The 20,782-nt window shown below is 38.8% G+C and overlaps 1 pseudogene; it reads left to right on the top strand.

The window, feature by feature from the left end:
* Window positions 1-8,036: 8,036 nt before the first annotated feature.
* LOC129903623 (cytochrome c biogenesis CcmF C-terminal-like mitochondrial protein) lies at window positions 8,037-10,338 on the top strand (annotated as a pseudogene).
* The last annotated feature ends 10,444 nt before the right edge of the window (window positions 10,339-20,782 follow it).

The raw sequence follows: 20,782 nt of genomic DNA, 5'->3' as shown, positions 1-20,782 counted from the left end.
TACGAAAATAAAGTAAAACAACAATATAAGAAAAGGTCTAATATTTGCCTAACTTCGATAATATACATAATAATAAATTAAAAATATTATTCCAATTTAATTTGAATAGTTTCTTTTGGTGGAAACTCAGGGTACCTGTAATGACATTTAGTTAAAATGTTAGTAATGGATAAATATGAATAAAAAAAATAATAACTCAAAAATAAAATCCGTCTTATAACATGGAAGGACTTAGAAATTGACGGTAATTTCTTCATCGGCCACTTTCAACTAAACAACTAATAATACTCTAATTAATCACAGAAAAGATCTCTAAATATCATCATTTTGTCAACCTTAGAATCTGAGAACATGAACAAAGATAATAATCATGAACAAAGGACAAAAAATAAAAGATAAAAGGAATTAAATCCTAGCCACTAATGTGTTCAACATAATTAGAATATAATATCAAATTAATTAATTAATAATTTACCCACTACATGTATCACTTTAGTGGAAAACAAAACAAAACCAATGCTCTATGATTAGACAACTGATTAGAAAAAGAAGAATAACTAAAATCAGTCCACTAACAAAAATTATAACTAAATAAAAAATTATAACTAATAAAAACATAAATCAGTCCGTTCAAACAAATAAAATATTAAAATCACTAGACTACACAAGTAATTTCACTAGTAACTAATAAAATTAATAATAAATATACAAACAAACAATGTAAAATAACATACAAAATCAGTCGGTTCAAACAAACAAAATAAATATACAAGGAGAATACAGATTTTCAACACAAACTAACTAATAAAGAAATAAAATAACAATGTGAAATATCAGTGAGAACAAGATGAATAGTTAATATTTTGTAATTATATTTTCAGCAAAACAAACCCACAAAAAGCAAAAATAATGAAGTAAGAAAGGGAGAAATAATAACATCAGACCTATCAAACAAAGAAGAAAAAAAGCTTAAATGGATTCAAGGTAGCTAAAATTTGTGTTCTTCAAACCTGAAAAGAAGTCACATGACCAGACAAACATGTTTGTCTTTTAGTATTAAACAAGTTCAAGTGGTAGGGTGGTAGTCCAAAGGGATTTTTGCACAATAAATAAATGCTAGAAAAATATCAACTAAACATAGCAACAATTAAAAAAGTGGAGTATGGCATCAGTCCTCTTCTCCAGCTTCTTCTGGGATTGGAAAATAACTTAAAGGAACTCAAACTTTATCTACACGGATCGAGTTCCTCCCTTTCTGGCTAATAGATGGCATAACAGTCACTGAAACCACTATAGGGTCTATGTTGGCTTAATACGATGAAGACAGACAGAAGTAAAGGGCCATATACTACCAACGTAAGAAAATGACTGACTACAAGACCAGGTATACCAATTTGGAGAAAACCTGCTTGGCGGGTAAGGCGGAAATTGAGGCATTATATGCTGTCTTACCCAGTACATTTAATAGTTTCCATGGACCTACAAAAAAAGTATTTGTTCGAGAAACCAGCCTTAACGTAATGGAAAGGACCGCAAGATGGTTACTGCTTCTGTCTGAATTCGACATCACGTATGTAACCAAAAAGGAAGGGCGATAGCAGAACACCTTGCACCCTATCAAGGAGGAACATGAGTTTAAGGATTGCTTCCCAGACGAGGAAATAGCTATCACAGAAGAGGATTTCTAGTCAGTGTGCCGCAAGTGGCTTCTCGATGAATAAGCTGCGATTGCTCTTGTTGATACAGTTTCTTTTTTAGGTAGTTTCGTATTCTAATGATCCCGTCTTACCTGATGATTAGGATTTGCTTTCCCTATTTGAAAAAAGGAGATCTGTGTCACTCTCACTATGCTTCACACATGAAATTATAAAGCTTTCAAGGGCTCGAATAGATTGATTTGAGAACTTATTTCAGGGTTGCCCCGTGGGAGAACTTTCATAATCTCTTTTGCTCTCGGATCTAATTCTCTGCTTAGTGACTCGATCTCTCTTTCTTTTGAAGCTCGTGCAAAGCGGTAACTATCTGAAGGTCTCGCACCGGCGCTAGTTAAACCTTCTTCGGTCTCTTTCAGCGGCGGGCTTACCTTTTTTATTAGTATTGAATTCATGTCATTGTCGCTCATCATCCTTGTTAGAAAAGGAACAAGAAACTCTCTTTATGGGAGGGGAAGGTCATATTTAGGAAAAATTTACCAGAATTCCTCCACTACAGATGGACTGATCTAAAGAGAGGAGACTTGATTCGATATTTACAGTTGTTATAGGTTAGGGCTTCTATCGTGCTATTCTATTTCTATAGAGAGGTAGGCGACAAAGACAAGGGATCTCTCTCGCTATGGATAGTTACTGTTTGCGAGAAGCGTCTGTTCCGCTTTATCCTTTCAATAATTATATTGAATAAAGAAAAATTGATCCACTGGTATTTCGACGCTCGATCTCTACTCCTCGAAAGCTCACTCACAATCTATGGCTCACTTTGGGCTAGAAAGATAGGATTCTTCATACAAAGCCAACCGGGAACCTTCTTTCCAAACTCGCTCGACACACAAAAGAAAAGATGAAAGACGAGAATCGGCACAAGGATCAAAACACTTAATAGACATAGAAGAGTAAAAGAAATGCTTCCTAGCCTACCAAAAACTCGGTTGAAGCTAGTTAGGTCCTCCGGTCAGTCAAGTGTTGACACTGGATTAGGTTTGACCTTCCTTCTCAATGTCCGGATGAACATGCATTCTTTTCTCTACAGTATGGTAGACTTATAACCAATCCAATCGGAAACCTTAATTCGAGAGATCAAACTATCAAGGATAATATCGTAAAGTTGGAGAGGAAGAAGAATGCCATCATAGAGGGATCAACGTGTAAACTTGAAGGGCTAGGGAACTCCTTTAGCTCAATAATGAAAGTTAGGGTCGATCGGAGGAGGCCTTACCTCTTAGATGACCCAAGAAAGTCATTAAGCTATTGGATAGATCCTCTTAACTGTAGTTACTTAAGGTCGAGTAGTAGATGGGTGAGGCCCACAGTTCTAATAGGTTTTCACTTGAGCTTTCCGCAGCAAAGCAAGTCTACAAGCCACTGCAGTGAGGTTATAGGTCTGATTTCTTTCTCGTATTGAGATCTTAGAATGCTATACGCAACCCCCCTACAAGGTTACTTTAGATAACGGTATTTTCTGTATAAGATTGGCATCTCCATTCTAAGGTTACTTAGTACTTAGGTCGTGATTTCCGATCTTAGTAGCCTTTATTTCCATCCCGCGTAAGAACATAGGTTTTTTTCCCTCAGTTTCTGCTCTCCTTGCTTTAACTAAAGAACTACCTTTAACTTTAAGTAGGACTCTAAGAGCTCTACCTTAGAATGAGTTAGATTTCCTGTGTTAACAAGAAGGAATGGTGGGACGCTAAAGAGATGGCTATAAGACTAGTGCAATCAGGTAATCGACCAAGTAATCCATATACATGATAAAAGAGCATTCCAGCCCTAGTGTACTTATCCACTGGCATTGAAGGAGAAGAATGACAAGGTCTGCTTCCACAGTAAGGATTGCCGCTTATTCCAATCCAAGAGCAAACAAGGGATGCCTCATTAAGCAAGAACCCAAGCTAAGAGCGGGGCAGTTCAATTAAGGTATAGAGAAAGATCCAAGCAGCTACCATTGATCAACCTTATTCAGGCACATCAATCAAAGATCTTGCTTACCGGATAACTTTCCTGGTGAAGGAGAGAAAGTTTGACAAGCTAAGAAAGTCTCGTTGAAAGCAGGAACTCAGACTATGACGACTATTTTCACTAGTTTCAAAGGCTTGATTGACCCTTGGGATTGAATCTGGTTAGGGGGTGCCCTCGTAAAGACTAAACCTCCTTACGCCAAAAATAGTAGAGGTGCGACAGCGCTTTGGTAGTGAGTGGAAACTGACTTTCTGTCTGGTTAGTAGGAATTTCTTACCTGCTAAGGGATTAGTCCAAGTTAGACCGAGAAGTAAGAGTTTGTAATTGAAGTCGGGGGGCTGAATAGAGAAATTCTCTTCCCACGTAGTGCTAAGAAGCAAGTTCCGACAGCCTATGATGAAATAGCACAAAATAAAAAAGGGCTACGCGAATAATAGTGTTAGTAGTTCGTGAGGCTAATTTTGAGCTAGATAGTGGATTGATGTTCACTGTAGCACTATCTGACCTTGAAGGTTAAGTTAGTGTACTATGAACTCCATCCCACATATTTTGGATGCTGTGGCATCAGTTATCTAGCTATATTCTATTACCGGTTGACACCATTTTGGAAAACTTTGATTCCGGTTACTGCTTGTTAAATTCCATTAGGTTCTTTGTCAAATACTAACTGATTTGAATCCATATTCTTTGGGGGTCTAACTTTGGTTGTTCTTTCCTTCGAGCTAAGATAGACCCTATCAAAAACTAGTTCCAGAAGCATCTTCCATTCATCTCGACCTAGACTGATCTTTGTTCTGATAATGATAAACCATCATCAATTTGTATAGTATATATACCCCCAAACCCTCTTTTTGTACCATTTTTTTCTTTCTAAAAGAGGGCCTAGAACTGGGCTCTCTTCACAGCCCCTAAAGGCGTTAGGAAGAGATTTAGTCAGCCAGCGTAATAACTTCAATCGATAGAAAAATCTATCAAGACCTAAAACAAAGAATACCATCTCCTAGGGAGTCTTTTTATTTTGCATATCTCGAGTTTTGAATTCTCCTCACGCTTTTCCATCACAATTTTCTCTTCGAGAACACTTGCCTCGTCGATTCTTCCCCTCGTTCCTTTTATCTTGGACATTGAGATGTTCATGCAAAACATTCTTTTCTACCCTATGTAGGCGATACAAGTTACGGGGCTGTAGACTTAAGACCTAAGGATATTTATTTGATGGGTGATCGGGTCTTAGAATCTTCAGGAAAGTGTAAGCACCTGTATACAATTTCTATTTTTCTTTCTATATATAGATATGGCTTTCTCTTGATGGAATATACCAAGCTAAATCTTCTTTTTAGAACCACAACTCAGTGAAGTAGGCTACAACTGCTATTAGGGTCTGTCTTAAGGCATTGGCTCTCTAAAAAAAGGATTTCCTATCGTTGCATGGGTTCCTTTTTCTATAAAACATATTGACTACAAATTGAACTAAAGAAAGAATGTTGACTGTTCGACAACGTAAAGACCGCAATCTCGACTTAGAATAATCAAACGCCCATCACGAGTCACATAGGCACCCCCACCAGGTAGAATAGTTGTGATATCCCCATCAAGATCTAACTCTAAGAGGATACTATTCATTTCTTCTTCACACTGCTGCTCGCTTTGGAGACTAAACAATGGAAATAATACGTAACGGTCAGCGAAGTAGCGATAGTAAGAAAGACTAGGGTATAGTTGTTTAAATCCCCGGTCAAAATCATCCAACATCAAATTATATAAGACCTTAGTAATTAACCCAGCGTGTGGGATCCCAACTTCCGTAATAGAACAATTAATTCCATTTTGGTCATTGGTATCTTTAAAAAGGATGAAACTAAGGATATTACGTAGCTATCACGCACCAAGGGTGCCAACTTTCGTAAAATTCTTTTATGAGGAATAGTACCTTGTGAGGGTGTTAGATTCAAGATGAAAATAGTTATAATCTTCCCCACTCCACCTAATTTGGCAAAGAACTCACGACGATCTCTGGGAAAACCACACGACTTCTCCTGAAAGATAGATGAACGCATAAAACAACTATTCAACATATGCGCCAGAGCGATTAAAAGAAGAGCGTCCCTTTCACTGGGACAAATAACCCATTTATGATCAGGGTCCCCTAGCTGACATAAAGTTTCAACATAAAAATAAATCGCCTCGTCTTTGGGAATACTTAATAACTTAAGTGGGGACAATGCATACCTCTCTTCTGAGATAAGAATGATTATATCACATACGCTTAAATGGGGCAACGAAAATAGATCACCACGTTTAGCATAGACATATAATCTTGACCAGGCAAGTTGCTGTGCGGAGCATGAATAAGGTGGATTTTTCCGTGGGTCCTCTCCATCTGAATCAATTCTGAATGAACAGTATCTCTATCTGGCTTTGTTATTATTACAGTGTTATCTGCACCCAGCCAGTAAGTAGAGATATGGAGAGAAGGGACAGCTTTGTCGCGAACCTTTCTTTGCTTTCTTTTATGAACTCCACTGGTCGTCCATGGATTATAGGGGCTTTCCATTGTATATAAATACACTTTTGTATCCTACTCTGCAAATCCCATTTTCCTTAAGCATATAGAAACCTATGATTCAAATTTGCATATGCTGCTGCTTTGGTGAGTTTAGTGATCATGGCTGGCTCACCTGATCTATCAGCTGAGTAGTAAGCCTCCTTGGGATAATTATCAATATCTCTTCCTATCAAAATAAGATTAGGAGGGCGCCCTTTTTAAAGAGCCAGCCTGTCTTTCAATAGAAACTATTGGCAATTGCCTTAGTCATTCTCTTATATAGTGTAGTCCCCATAGCAATGGGCCTCGGTCTAGTGAGGTTTTGCTTTTTTGGGAATCATTGCTAGGAATAAGGATTGAATTACACCTAGTTTGCTCCTGTTTGACTTCAATTACCATATGGAAATGGAGATCGTCCAAAATTATGTTCCAGCACTGCCCCTGAATTAATCAACCAAGTAGAAGTTGAAGTTCAGTTTGAATCCATATACTCTAGTAGTTTTTTTACTATGAATAGCCCCCTATTGTTGATAGATAGCTTACCGCCCTGCCCTTTATAGTCGCGACTGTTGTCATGGAAAAAGAGTTTGTTTTCTGTCAAAGAAGCATGCTTAACACAGCCTATAGCATAAAGGCATTCGAGCCGCGTCTAAACTAAATGTTGGGCAAGGGCCCGTACTCTCTCTTCTGTAGATATGCTATCCCTTCTGACTATGGTATGGGGAAGGGGAGGTAAGATCTACTCATTGATTTTATATTAGATGAGCGGCCGTACTATGATCGTTCGGGAGACATGGTCCCACGCGCTACACACAAGAATGAATTGTTATGCGGTCGGTAAACTCTTTTCTTTTTGCGGGCATCCTATCAAATCGAATCACGTATTTTGGAATATGTTGTTACATCATGTACATGTATTCGCTTTTCCATTATTTTGGATGTTCCTGCTCGTACCCAGATAGAGAATGGGCATGACTCCCCCTCTCCCCATTCTACCGTCCAAACAGGCCGGCCGTTCTAAGATCCGGGGTTGGGTCGGATAGAACAAAATCCAATCGAATCTGATCGTAGCTTCGAGTTCAGGTGCCGTACTGCGACCGAACCGAAAAGGAGGGGGACATCGAACCTCCTGCCAAGAGGCCAAGGTTTCTTGCTAACTCTCAGCCACTTGTTAGAAGGAAGTGCAGCTTGATTGTCGGGGGGAATCAACGGGAAGGAAAAAAGAAGGTAGATTATTCTATTCTATTTCCTCCTTTGGTAAGGATTGCCTTTTTTTTCAAGGGTATGTTAAAAACCATCGTCTTTTCTTTGTTTGTATCACCGAGACACCCGAAAGGCCGGCCATATGTACCTCGGGAGCCCCAGCCCATTCAAATCAAAATAGAACGAGCACCTACGACTAAGGGGAATGGAATGTCGACCACAGGGTGAGAGAATCTTATAATACGAGGGCTAGTGACTGGTCAAGTCATTAAACTTAGTCATTTTGATCAAGATGGCTGCAAGTGGACTGGGCTTATGGGTTTAAACTGACTACGACCAAAGTCGTGGCTACTTCAACCAAAAAAAGGGCGACCCCCTATTCAAACCAAAAGAAGTACCTCACCTCACTTACGAAGAAGTTGTTGGAGCTGGGCTCCGAACTATGAGAGTTTGCTTTTTATCTTTCTCAGAGAGGTCAGATCAAATAGGGGATCAGAGTGTTTTAACTAGTCATTAATGGTCGGCTTAATTAGTACCCTTTCGGTATGTGTTGCGAACACTTTTATTTTTAGCCTCTCATTTTCTCTAGAGAAGCAAATCTCGAACGGATAGAACAGATGGTTCAATTACATAACTTTTTCTTTTTCATTACTTCCATGGTCGTGCCTCGTGGCACGGCAGCACCCGTACTATTGAAATGGTTCGTCAGTAGAGATGTTCCCACATGTGCCTTTTTTTCTAATGGTACTATAATTCCTATTCCTATCCCTTCATTCCCTCTTTTGGTCTATCTATATTCTAGGAAATTCATATGCTCCGCGGATGGAGCAAAAAGTAGAGTCTTGGTCAGAGCAAGCCGCCATATTCTATTACCAGACATAATTGGGAGAAGCTCATCCGAAACTAGAGCTAGAAATGCCTTATTTCGTTTTGTTCCCGTTCTTCATTTCCTTATTCTTGAATCCAAGAGGGACTTCTCATATTTAGAATCTTTCTACGGTGTGCTCCGTTTACTATTCTTTTGTACTTTCTTCTTTTTACCATGCGATAGGTCAGCGAAGCCTGAGCGGGCGCAGAGAAGGAAAGGCCAAACACTTCGGCCTAACGGGAATGAGCAACGACGAAATGAGAAGATGAGGTGCCTCGGGCACCCCCATTTAGAAAGAAGGGTCGAAGGTTTTGGGCCTGTAGCTTTCCCCATCCCCCTTTGTCGGGCGGTGCTTGTATGGAGAGTGCGCCACCTGAAATCGGGCTTGAAGCTCTCACCTTACCAACAAGCCGAGAGCTGATGGTTGTTGGTCATGACTACTATCAAAAAGCTCCTATGAAGATGAATATTTCACATGGAGGAGTGTGCATCTTTATGTTGGGTGTTCTTCTGTCGTGCGACCCGGCGACTTATGTGCGACCTGCGGCCCACGCCTCCTATTTGTTTAGGGCGAGCGGCGTGAACTCTGATTCGATCCGGGTATTCAATCCCGCCGCTGAGATGTTCAGTTGACTCCTTAACCTTGATAGGAAGATGGCTTATTCAATAATTCGTGCATAAGGGTAAGGAACTTTGGATGAACTAATGCTAATGGGTGTAAGCCTCGCTGCTCGGAAACACCCAGTGCTGACCACACTGAGAGACACGAAAGCGCAGGTAACGCCAGTTGGCGAAGTGGCGTTAAGCATCCCTAGCGGTACGAAAAGAGGGGTCGTGATGATATCATCTACGTCCGTACCGCTCCTCGTGGAGTAGATCCCGCATCCAACCAAGTCTTTGACCAGGGAATGGGAGAATTCCCACTACCGCTGGCAGGCCAGCCGGGCTGTGAGCGCGGTGGGAACGGGCTTCCCAAGAAGCCAGCCCGGGCCGGGGTCAGCATAGAATGAAGGGGATGGCCTTAATCTTGTATTGGATTTGCCAACTTATTGGGTTGCGGGCGGAGAAAAGCGGACGTGGGGACTCGGGTCGGGGCGCAGCGTAACTAAGAGAGCCATTCCATTTAGGGCGAGACAAAATAGGCGGGCACGGGCGGTCTGGTGTCCGAGCCGATTGGTTAGATGACGACTGCTTCACTTATTATTTTAGTATTAGCCGCCTATCCCGGAATGGAATGGGATGGAATAGAAAGAACACGAAGCGCTAGCACTATAAGGTCGGTTTTTTTTTTGGGGGATAGGTTTGTGAAGAAGCAAGCTTATCCCCGCCCCGACTGGCAGCTGCTAGGTTTCCCCATCTCTTCTAAACTTCCCCCGGTCTTCGGCCCGAGCTGTATGAGGCAAAAACTCATCCCACGTACGGTTCAGAGGCCTAGCCCCACCCCAGCAGTAAGGGTGCGGCTTAGGTCAACTAACACAAAAAAGATACAGTTCACTCAATGATTGCCTTTGGGTTCCGAACTCCATATGGGGAAGGAGAGTTGTTGTTTGCGAGGTCTTAATCATTTACATGGACCCACTTTTCATTTTATTTGTGGGAATTTTATGATCTATAAACCATCCCTAACGAGCGATCGGCTCATGTTTGAGCATGATGAATCACTTCGTGCCGACCTGTTACCAATCCACTTTCTGGACTCATATGAGAATGGAAAACTGGAGCATTTTCTCCATCAGTGGATGAAGAATCGTGAACATAATAATTTCTGGTTGACCATGTTCCTAGAAAAAAGATACTTTCGAGAAAGGACGAGCACGACTGAAGTGGCTATACATATAAATCTATTTACGGATCTATATGCTTCGATTGGAACTGGAAGTTCCAGAACAGGTGGCTGGTATACCACAATAATAAAACTTCCTTTTCTTTTTTTTATTCGGATCGGATTTATGTTGGCTTCGTTGGGAGGCTCGCGTAGTTTGTTACGTCAGCTCTAAAAGGATAAGTTGCGTTGGAATTGATAAAGTTCCATAATATCATCCATTCTATGATTGAATAGCAGAAGTGCTACTTAGTAGTAGAAACTCGGAGAGACAGACAGAGAGGGGACTCTTTCATACCTGCTAACTCCTAGGATGAGAAGTAGGTCCCTTGTTTTTGGCAGGAAGAGAGTATGAAGGAAAGGGACCGTTTGGTCCTTGAAGAGTCCATTACTTAATAAGGAATGGTCAGGTATGAATCCTCTTCCGGAAATGAGCTGTTGTCACTCGGAGCTTTAGCAACAACCGTAGGAGGTGTGATGTACATGCACTCATTTCAAGGAGGAGCAAGACTTGGAAGATAAATAAACTTTACAACATTATGAAACAAAATTGAATCAAACTTATAACAAAATTAAGAATATCTAAAATAAACATAGTCATCAGAAGATTACAATAACCATTAAAAATTAACCCAAAATAATAAGATAACAAACCAACAATCAGTGATTAAAATAGAGCCAAATAAATGAATATTTTAAGAACAAGTTCTTCTAAGACGAGCAATAACATCAAAACAAAAGGAAAGCAAATATGGGCTAACAGTGTTGGTCCGTTGGTTGTATTTCGCAGGTCTCGATAGAATTAGTAGAACGTGGTCTTTGCCAGAGCTTGGAGTTGGATAACGGGTTGTTGTTGTTGTTTGTTTCACTCTGTTCATCTGAGCTTGGAAAAAAATTGTAAAGGGGAAAAGGAATGGAGACTTGCCACCATTTTTATTTGCTCTTGTTCGTCGGAGCTTGGAGTTCCTCGTCGGAGATGGAGGAAAAGGAGAAAGGGGTGAGCAGCATGGTTGCGGGTTCACTATTGAGGTAGGGATCTAGTCCGTGTTCGTCGGAATGACGAAGAAGAGGTGGTGTGGAGGATCGGTGGTCACTGGTTGTTGAAGATGGAAATAAAAGGAGGTTTTGGGTGACTGTTCTATGGTGGTGTGTTGGAGGTAGTGATGGAGTTTTGGGTATGATTCGAATAGAGGCGAGGAGGGAGGAGAGAGTTTTGTGAGTTTGTCATTAATGGCGTTGTTGTTTGAGAAAGAAGGGTGAACTGGGTGTGGGGTGGTGGCGGAGGTTTGTTCTCTCAAGGGAGAAGAGAAAGAGTTTAGGGTTTAGTCCCTCTTTTTATCTATTTTTACACTCCCCTCCTCTCTTATAAAGAAAATTCAAAATAAACTATTTAGAAACTACGGACTCAAAACCATGGGCTCAAAATCATTAGCTAATTAAATATTTGATTAATTTAATACTTATTTATGTTTCAACATATTGTTAAATTGCAATAAAAATACTAAAATAAATATAAAAAAATATAATCAACGACACATATAAAAAATACAATTTAATGAAAAATAATAATTTAACAAAATAAGATGATATTCTAAAATTCAATACACTTCTATAAGAATAATAATAATTAAAATCAAATAAATTTAAAAAATAAAAAAATAAAAAATATTAATATTTTGAAAACTAAGAATAATAATCGGTAAATTATCCTTAAATTGTAAAAATGTATTTTAAACTATTTAAAGAATAAAAGACTGAAAAGTATATTATTCTACAAAAGTTAGGCCAAAATTGAGTTTCAACAGCTGTCTATTTCTTTGGATAAGATCGGTAAAAGAGATCATGGACAAAGAAAAAATTGATAAATTCAATTTTGACCAAACTCATTACCTTCAGATTAGGTTGTGGTTTGATTGAAAGTTCAATATTGTGTTGCATCCTGTGGCTAAATTGAGAATGCATCATCTTGATGTTCTCAAAAAAACTACGATAAAAACTTATTAGTAGAAACAAATTTTTAAGAAAGGCTGCATCTCTTACGATACTTTCTGTCATCTTCTTTGCATGTTCTTTTTTGGATACATTGGTGTCTTGGTGCTTCAAAGTCAGTTTTACTTCAAAAGTCATGCATGTCGACAATCTTCATTTGATTGTTGAAGTGTGGTGTGTGTGGAAAAATAATTATCGGTCCATTGACAGGACAATTAAGAATCCATTCATAGGACATTTGACAACGAATGCATGTCCGTTGGTAGGACACGTGAGAATTTCTTGACAGGATATTTGATAAAAAAAATGCATGTCCCTTGGTAGGACATATAAGAATTATCCATTGATAGGATATAAATGTATGTCCATCGGTAAGACGAATGGAGACTATCCATCGTTAGGATATAACTGCATGTCCATCGGTAGGATGAATGAAGATTATCCATTAGTAGGATATAAATGCATGTCCCTATGTAGAATGAATAAAGATGATCCATCGGTAGGATATTTTAAAAAAATAATTATTTGTCCATCAGTAGGACGAATAAAGATGATCAATCGGTAGGATATAAATGAATGTCCATCGGTAAGATAAATGAAGATAATCCATCGGTAGGATATAAATGCATGTTTATCGGTAGGATGAATGAAGATCTATTGATAGGATACTTGGAAAAATAAATGCGTGTCCATAGGTAGGACGAATAGGACGAATGAAGATCCATTAATAAGATACTTGATAAAATAAATGAATGTCCATCGGTAGGACGAATAAAGATGATCCATCGGTAGGATAATGATGATCCATCAGTAGGATAAATGAAGATGATCAATCGGTAGGATATAAATGCATGGTTCTCTCGACAAATAAAAATGCAATGACTTGATAACAATCCAATTGTAATGAGGTGGATGGCTCAATGATTGTCCACTATAACGAGGTAGATGGCTCAATGATTTTTCACTGTAACGAGGTGGATAGCTCGCATTATGAATTTGTGTTTGCTCCATTCTAGAGATTTAGGAAAATTTGAAGTTGACTTTGAACTTCGGGTGATGCTAGAGATCATTTGAAGTTGACTTCAAAGTTCTGGCGATGTTGGAGATCTTTTTTAGTTGACTATCGAACTTTTGACAGTACTTGATAGAATATCTCTTGGAAAATCTTGAGCTGTTGATAAAAGAATTTTAACATTCTTGTGGAATTTTTGAGATCTTCTCAAAAATCTATCCCAATTACATATACTGATATGATCTCCAATCTTGATTTGTTGGAGATAGTATCTTTTTGTGAATTTTTGAGATTTTCTCAAGAATTCTGTCCAATTTCCATTGTAAGGGGGGAATATAAATCTTACGGGAACATGGTCAAGCCATTGTGGTGCCTATATATACTATTGGTACAGAAATTAGGTCACATATAGTTCCAACCATATGAATGCGGAATACTGCAAAATCTAAGATAGGCTCATCAGTGGACACATGTATAATATAGTCATAATGAAATATAAAAATGTATTCCTTGTAATATTTATAACTTAAAAACAAAATATGGGCCACCTTTTTAGGACAGATGATCCAATGAAGTAAAATAGACATCTCACACTGATGGGATTAGCCTAATGTCACATTATTCAAAACAGGCAATCCAATTTCAAAGAAAAATGCAATTTTTAAAGGAAAGGATCCAAAATTTGCTTTAAAAGGTATTAAAAAGAATGGGTGCTTGATCTTTTTCTTTTTTCTTTTTTGTTTTTTATAAAATAAATAATGTAAAGAGATAATCGAATCGTGACTTTAATTGGTACCAATAGTTAGGATTACATAAAATTTCTCTTATTTCCTTTCGTCTAACTGAGATTGACTTCGAGGTAATTCCTATAGCTTCGAGTGTTACCTCAAACATACTTAAGTATCAAAAATATTTGTTCATCTTGCTTCAAACAAATATTTCAAATTATACCAATCATCTTGTTTTAAGTGCCCTTATAATAAAGAAAGTTGTATTTCACACATATCCGAAGTGTTTGATTTAAGGAAATTTTGCAAAATATACTCACACTCAAAAGAATGTTCAACGCACACAGTTGTGATACCATATACTTAGCCTTCATGTAAATCTCCATTAATGTGAGAATATATGGAATGAGATCATGTAGGGCTTATTATTGGCTAGTAATATATGCTTAAGGACTGGTAGGATATTCATTTGGGATAAAGTGACTTATAGTCTGTTTGGATTGACTTATTTTTAAGTATCTTATAAGTTGAAAACTGCTTATAAGTTTTAAAAAAAGTAGGTGCAGACATATTTTTTTTGACTTATAAGCTATTTTCAACTTATAAACTGCTTAAAATAAGTTCATCAAAATAAACTCAACTATTTATTGAGATTTATTTTAAGCACAAAATGACTTTAAGTTGGCCAGCCAAACACTCAAAAAAAGTTGAAAACAGCTTATAAGCCAATCCAAATGGTCTCTTAGTGCCTTCTTGAGCATCATACTGAATTTGTGCTTTTGACGATTGAATGCCTTTGGCGTATGACCCCATTTGCTATTCCTTTGATTTTGACTTCTTTTGAGTTCTTATTCAATGGATCAATTCCTTTTTCTACCTTTTTTTCTTATTTCAACTTCTTTTGAGTCCTTATTTGAAGGAACTTTTTCTCTTTTCACCCCTTTCTTTTGAAGTTCTTCCTCCTTTGTTGGAGTAGTTTTTTCCTTCTTGTCTTTCATTGACATTGTAGGGTTAATTTTGTATTTTCTTATTTCTTTTAACTTCTTTTTTTTCTTGAAATCATCTTCACTTTCTTGACTTTGGTGACTTTCATCTTTTGCCCTTGATAATTTCAAAGTTGAATCTTTTTTTATAATTTGCACATCTTTGGTGTGCTAAAAAAGATTAGGCCAAGAGAGGAATAGTGAATCTAAGCACTCAGAAGAGAAAGGGGTAAGATGTGGTTGTCCAAAAAAGTCTTTAGGCTCAAAGTGAGGAAAACTAGGGATTAACATGTATATCACAAGGAGTCTAATGACACCCAAGGGTGTTAAATTCGAGGGTTGATCACAATCAAGTGGATTATATTCAAAAGTTAAGTTTGAGGGTTGATCGCAATCGAGGTAGGTTTGACTAACCTTCTTAGGGCTGAGTTAGGGTGATTAATCAAATTCTGTGTTGTAGACTTTGGGATGGGGTCGTAATGTAAATTGGGATTGGTAATTTACTTTGAGATGCCCGTGTAGGGGCATATTTTTATTGTGATGTTCATGTGGGGGCTTATTTGTGGTGTGTAGCCCCTATGGGGGCCTTATTTGCTAACTTATCTGCTTTGAGCATCTGTGATTCATGACTTGCCTGTGAGAGATGTGTGAGAAGACTATTTGACTTGAAATGCCCATATGAGAGGTTGAGTTGGGGGTTTTGAGCATATCTGATATTGAAATATTGTCAAAAATGGGTAAACACTGAATTTGAAGCTTTCCTTCCCAATATTGTTTATTGAGGGTGAATATCATGTTTATGTTAAGTTTTGAGAACTTTGAACCTTATATTACATATTGAGTTGTCTATTATCTCCATGCTTTATATGTTGTGAACGCATTCATCCTCATTCATATTATCACTAATCATTGGGAAGATGAGAACTATGGAAATTCATTTTTATGTGACACCCTTTTATATCCTTGACCACGAGATAAGTGGAAAGAAAATGAGATATTAGTATCACGAGTCCTTAGCCACGAGCTGGGTGGTGAGGTAGTTGATACATTAAGATTGTGACAAAGTATATGGTCTGTGAGACCCCCATGAGTCCTGCTTGGTAGCACAGCTCGACAAGTGTATACGACAGGTTATGTGACAACCTCGATTCCACCGGGCCATCATATCATCGCATTATCATATTGAATTGTATTACATTGATATATGTGATGCTTCATCTATATGTTTAACTGTGATATTGAACTATACTTATGTGTTTACTTTAATCACGCCATTCTCTATAAATTAGCGACAGCGTAGCCGGAGTGAGACTTTTTTGTGTGCAGGTGGAAGCATTTTTTAGTTTATTTCATAAGTTTATTTAATTATTTATACTCATTCGGTTAAAATTACCGATTACATGTAGATTGTACTCACCTCTACTTTTGTGTCTATTTTGATGTAGATTATAGCTAGGATATCCAGCGCAGCAGTTAAGTTCTAGCAGATATTGCAGTATCGGACCAGTTGTGAGATCTTAGGGATCCGAATCGCCACTAGTCCATCTTTTATTCTCAATCTTTACTATATTCAAAGACTTATATTATATATTCAGATTCAAATTTATATTAGATGCTCTTAAATTTATGACACCAGATTTTGGGATAATTTCCTTTATTGCCCTTTATATTTTGCTTAATTATGACTTGACTTCCCTTTTAGGAGTCTCATATGGTTTTACAATTTGTCTTATGCATTGGGATGAGATTTGGGATACGTGCCATCATGGACTCAATTTTTAAGTCATGACAAATTGGTATCAGAGCACTAGGTTCACTGGCCTCATAAGTTGAAGAGCAGGGTATCTAGTAGAGTCTTGCGGATTAGTAAGTAGATGTCTGTACTTATTTTTGAGAGGATACAAGATACTTATTAGGAGAAATTCCTTCTTTTGATCCCTTTCGTGCGAATCATTCATATCAAGTGTTGTATATCTCTAATCTATTCATTCTTCATATATGGTGAGGACTAGAGCTAGAGTTAGCGAGGGTAAGGCTGCATTTGCTGCCTGGGCTCCTATTCACGGGCGTGGCAGAGGACGTAGTGGAGTCAGGGGATGGGGCCAAGAGAGGGGATCGACACCTTTTTATGGCCGAGCTAGAGAGTCATCACCTGAGCTCGTATATGAGTACAAGGATTATTATGAGCAGCAGACTAAGGAGTAGAGGACAACCCAACCTCCTATGATTTTTTATAGTGCTTCGATGCTTCAGGATTTACTGGTTAGACTTTTGGCTAGATTGAATGGTGCTTCGACTCCTGGCGTTCTTCTAGGTACTTCAGGCTCTCCTATTGAAGTTGGTACTACATCGCCAATTTAAGGGCCCAGTGTTGGATTTAAGACTTCGGATTCTTATTCGGTACCTACTATCATGCCTCCTAGATTTTTGGCTCCGTCGGTGTCTACTAGTTCTGCTATGTTAGTAGCTGAGAAAAAAAGCTTTAAGAGGTTTGTTCGATTAGCACCTCCCATATTTGATGGTGAGATGGGAGAGAAGGCCTATGACTTTTTGACAAAGTGCCAGGACAAACTGTTCAACCTGGGTATTTTAGAAGCACATGGAGTAGCTTACACTTCATATCAGTTTATAGGGGTAGCCAAGGAGTGGTCAAGATCGGTTATTGCTCGTAGGCCTGCTGGTTCCCCTATGAAGAGTTGGGAGTATTTTTCGGAGGTGTTTCTTGAGAGGTTCGTGCCTTATAGCCTCCGTGAGCAGCATAGGAATGAGTTTGACAGATTGAAGTAGGGCTCTCTATTGTACCTAAGTAAGAGGATCGCTTCTATTAGTTGTATCGTTATGCTCTATCGAGTATTCCCATTGAGTTTGAGTAGATTTGCAAGCTAATGAAGGGATTCACAAGTTATCTTCAGAAGGCTACAACCTCCCTTGTGCTATTTGGTGGCACCTTTCAGAGTGTTATTGACCACGCCAGTATGATAGAGAGTATCAGGCATGCTAGATAGGGAGGGGCCAGAAAATTCCATCGGTAGAGTCAGTTTGGTGGACATTGCTCCAAGGGAAGTGAGTATTCAGGTTTAGGTACCATGGTTATTAGGGTAGACTAGTCCAGGCAGCTATTCAGGTCTCAGATGGTACAGGTGGATCTAGATTGGGTCAGACTAGGTATTGTGGTTCTATGGGCTTTGGAGGATGTATTGATACTTCTGGTTATCCTTCACGAGGTTCAGGTCCTGAGGCTACTTTATGTGTGATGAGTTTGGGCATAAGGCCTAAGATTGCCCAGACATGCTCCTTCTACTGGACGGCCCGGGACGCCAGCTATTCATTCTACTCCCACTCCAACCATATGAGGTATTTCTCAAGGTACTAGAGGAGGCACCAAGGGTGCAAAAGGTGGAGCTATATGTGGTGGTCGTGGTGGTCCATAGGCTAGAGGTGACCGTCATCTATCTTATGCTATACTAGGTAGATCTGAGGCAGAGGCCTCTGATGCAGTTATTATAGTTATTATTCCACTTTGCCAGCATCCTGCTTCAGTATTATTTGATCTAGGGTCCACCTATTCGTATGTGTCTACCTATTTTCTTATGGGTAGTGATTATGTGTATGAGCCTCTTACTATGCTTATTACTATTTCTTTCCCGGTAGGTGAGTCCTTAGTGATGGATTGGGTATATCAGGGTGTTTATTGATATTTTCAGGTAGAGAGACCCGTGCAGACTTAATTATATTAGGCATGCTTGATTTTAATGTGTTATTAGGTATGGACTGGTTATCTCCTTATCATTCTATATTAGATTATTATGCAAAGTCTGTGACCTTAGCTTACCCCGATTTGCCTAGTTTGGTGTGGAAGGGTAATTTGAGTTTGTATACTAAGGAGGTGATATCTTATATTCGTGCTCATTGTATGATGTATAAGGGTTGTTTGTCTTATTTGGATAGTGTTTGCGATCTCACTAAGGAGTCATCTCCTTTAGAGACTACGAGGGTAGTGAGAGAATTTATGGATGTGTTTCCTACAGACTTGCCAGGTGTATCACCGTGGGGTGCACCTATCTTATTTGTAAAGAACAAGGAGGGTACTATGAGGATGTGTATTGCTTATTGACAGTTGAACAAAGTCACCATTAAAAACAAGTATCCTCTTCCTTGAATTAATAATTTATTTGACCAACTTCAAGGTGCATCGTTATTCTCTAAAATTGATTTGAGGTTGGGTTACCATCAGTTGCGAGTTTGGGAATCTGATATCCTGAAAACTACATTCAGGACTCCTTATAGGCGTTATGAGTTTGTGGTTATATCCTTCGGGTTGACTAATACCCCAACAACTTTTATGGACTTGATAAATCGGGTATTCTGGCCTTATTTGGACTCATTTGTGATTATGTCTATTGAGGACATCTTGGTTTATTCCAAGAATGAGGCAAACCTTTTCAATCACTTGAAGACAGTCCTTCAGAGATTGAGAGAGAAAAAGTTGTATGCAAAATTCTCCAAATATGAGTTTTGGCCCGAGTCCATCGCATTCTTGTGTCATGTGGTGACCAAGGATGGTATTATGGTCGACCCGACCAAGGTTGAAGCTATCCATGATTGGATTAGGCCGACTTTGATTACTGAAATTTGGAGCTTTATTAGATTGATAGGTTATTATCGTCGGTTTATTTATAACTTCTCTTCTATTGCAACCTCATTGACTAGGCTAACTCAAAAGACTTGACATTTTAATGGAATGAGGAGTGTGAGACAAGCTTTCAAAAGCTTAAGGAGTTATTGAATTCAACACATATTCTAGCCTTACCTAAGAAGGGTATGACCTTTATTGTGTTTTGTGATTCGAGAGTCGGTTTGGGTAGTTTATGGATTCAAAAGGGTAGAGTTATAGCTTATGCTTCTCGATAGTTGAAGGTATATAAGAAGAACTATCCTACCCACGACTTGGATTTGGCGGCGATGGTGTTTATTCTTAAGTTGTGGAGGTATTATCTCTATAGTGTGCATTGTGAGGTCTTTACTGACCACCGTAGCCTTAAGTATATCTTTTCTCAGCCAAATCTAAACATGAGACAGCGTAGGTGGTTGGAGTTATTGAAAGACTATAACATCACAATTCTTTACCATCTGGGCTAAGCTAATGTAGTAGCAAATGCCTTGAGTTACAAAGCATCTAGTATGGGTAGTTTGGCCTTCCTTAAGGGGGATGAGTGGCCTTTGGCTTTAGAGGTTCAGTCATTGGCTAGGCAGTTGGTTCAACTTGATGTTTCTACATATCATCGCATTTTGTCCTTTGTGGAGGCTAGGTCTACTTTGATGGACCAGATTCGTATACACCAGTTTAAGGATGACTTGTTGAGGGCCATTCGAGACAAATTATTGAGTGGGGAAGCTAAATCAGCCTCTCGTGATCTAGAGGGAGTTTTGAGGATTAATGGTCGCATATGTGTACCCAAGGTGGTGATTGGGTACTTTTGATATTGGAGAAGGCTCATTGCTCTAAGTGTTCTATTCACCCGGTAGAGGCGAAAATGTTTTATGACTTGAAACAACACTATTGGTGGTATGGCATGAAGAGGGACATTATTGATTTTGTGGCTAAGTGTCTAAATTGCTAACAAGTGAAGTATAAACATCAGAAATTGGGTGGTCCTATGAAAAAGATGCCCATCCCCAAGTAGATGTAGGAGCGTATAACCTTGGATTTTGTGTCGGGATTACCCATGGCATTAGGTAAGTATGACTCTATTTGGGTGATTGTGGACTGATTGTCAATATCAGCCCATTTTCTTCGGTGAAAACTAGCTATAATGCAGAGCAGTTAGCTAGGAACTACCTTCATGATATTGTTAGGTCGCATGGGGTGCCTATCTCTATTGTGTTATATCGGAGTTCAGTGTTCACCTCTCACTTTTTTGAGAGGCATTGCAACATGGTTTGGGTGCACAACTAGATATG

This window comes from Solanum dulcamara, chromosome 9 (assembly GCF_947179165.1).
Source record: "Solanum dulcamara chromosome 9, daSolDulc1.2, whole genome shotgun sequence".
NCBI classification, from domain to species: Eukaryota; Viridiplantae; Streptophyta; class Magnoliopsida; order Solanales; family Solanaceae; genus Solanum; species Solanum dulcamara.
This window is presented reverse-complemented; position numbering and strand designations above follow the sequence as displayed.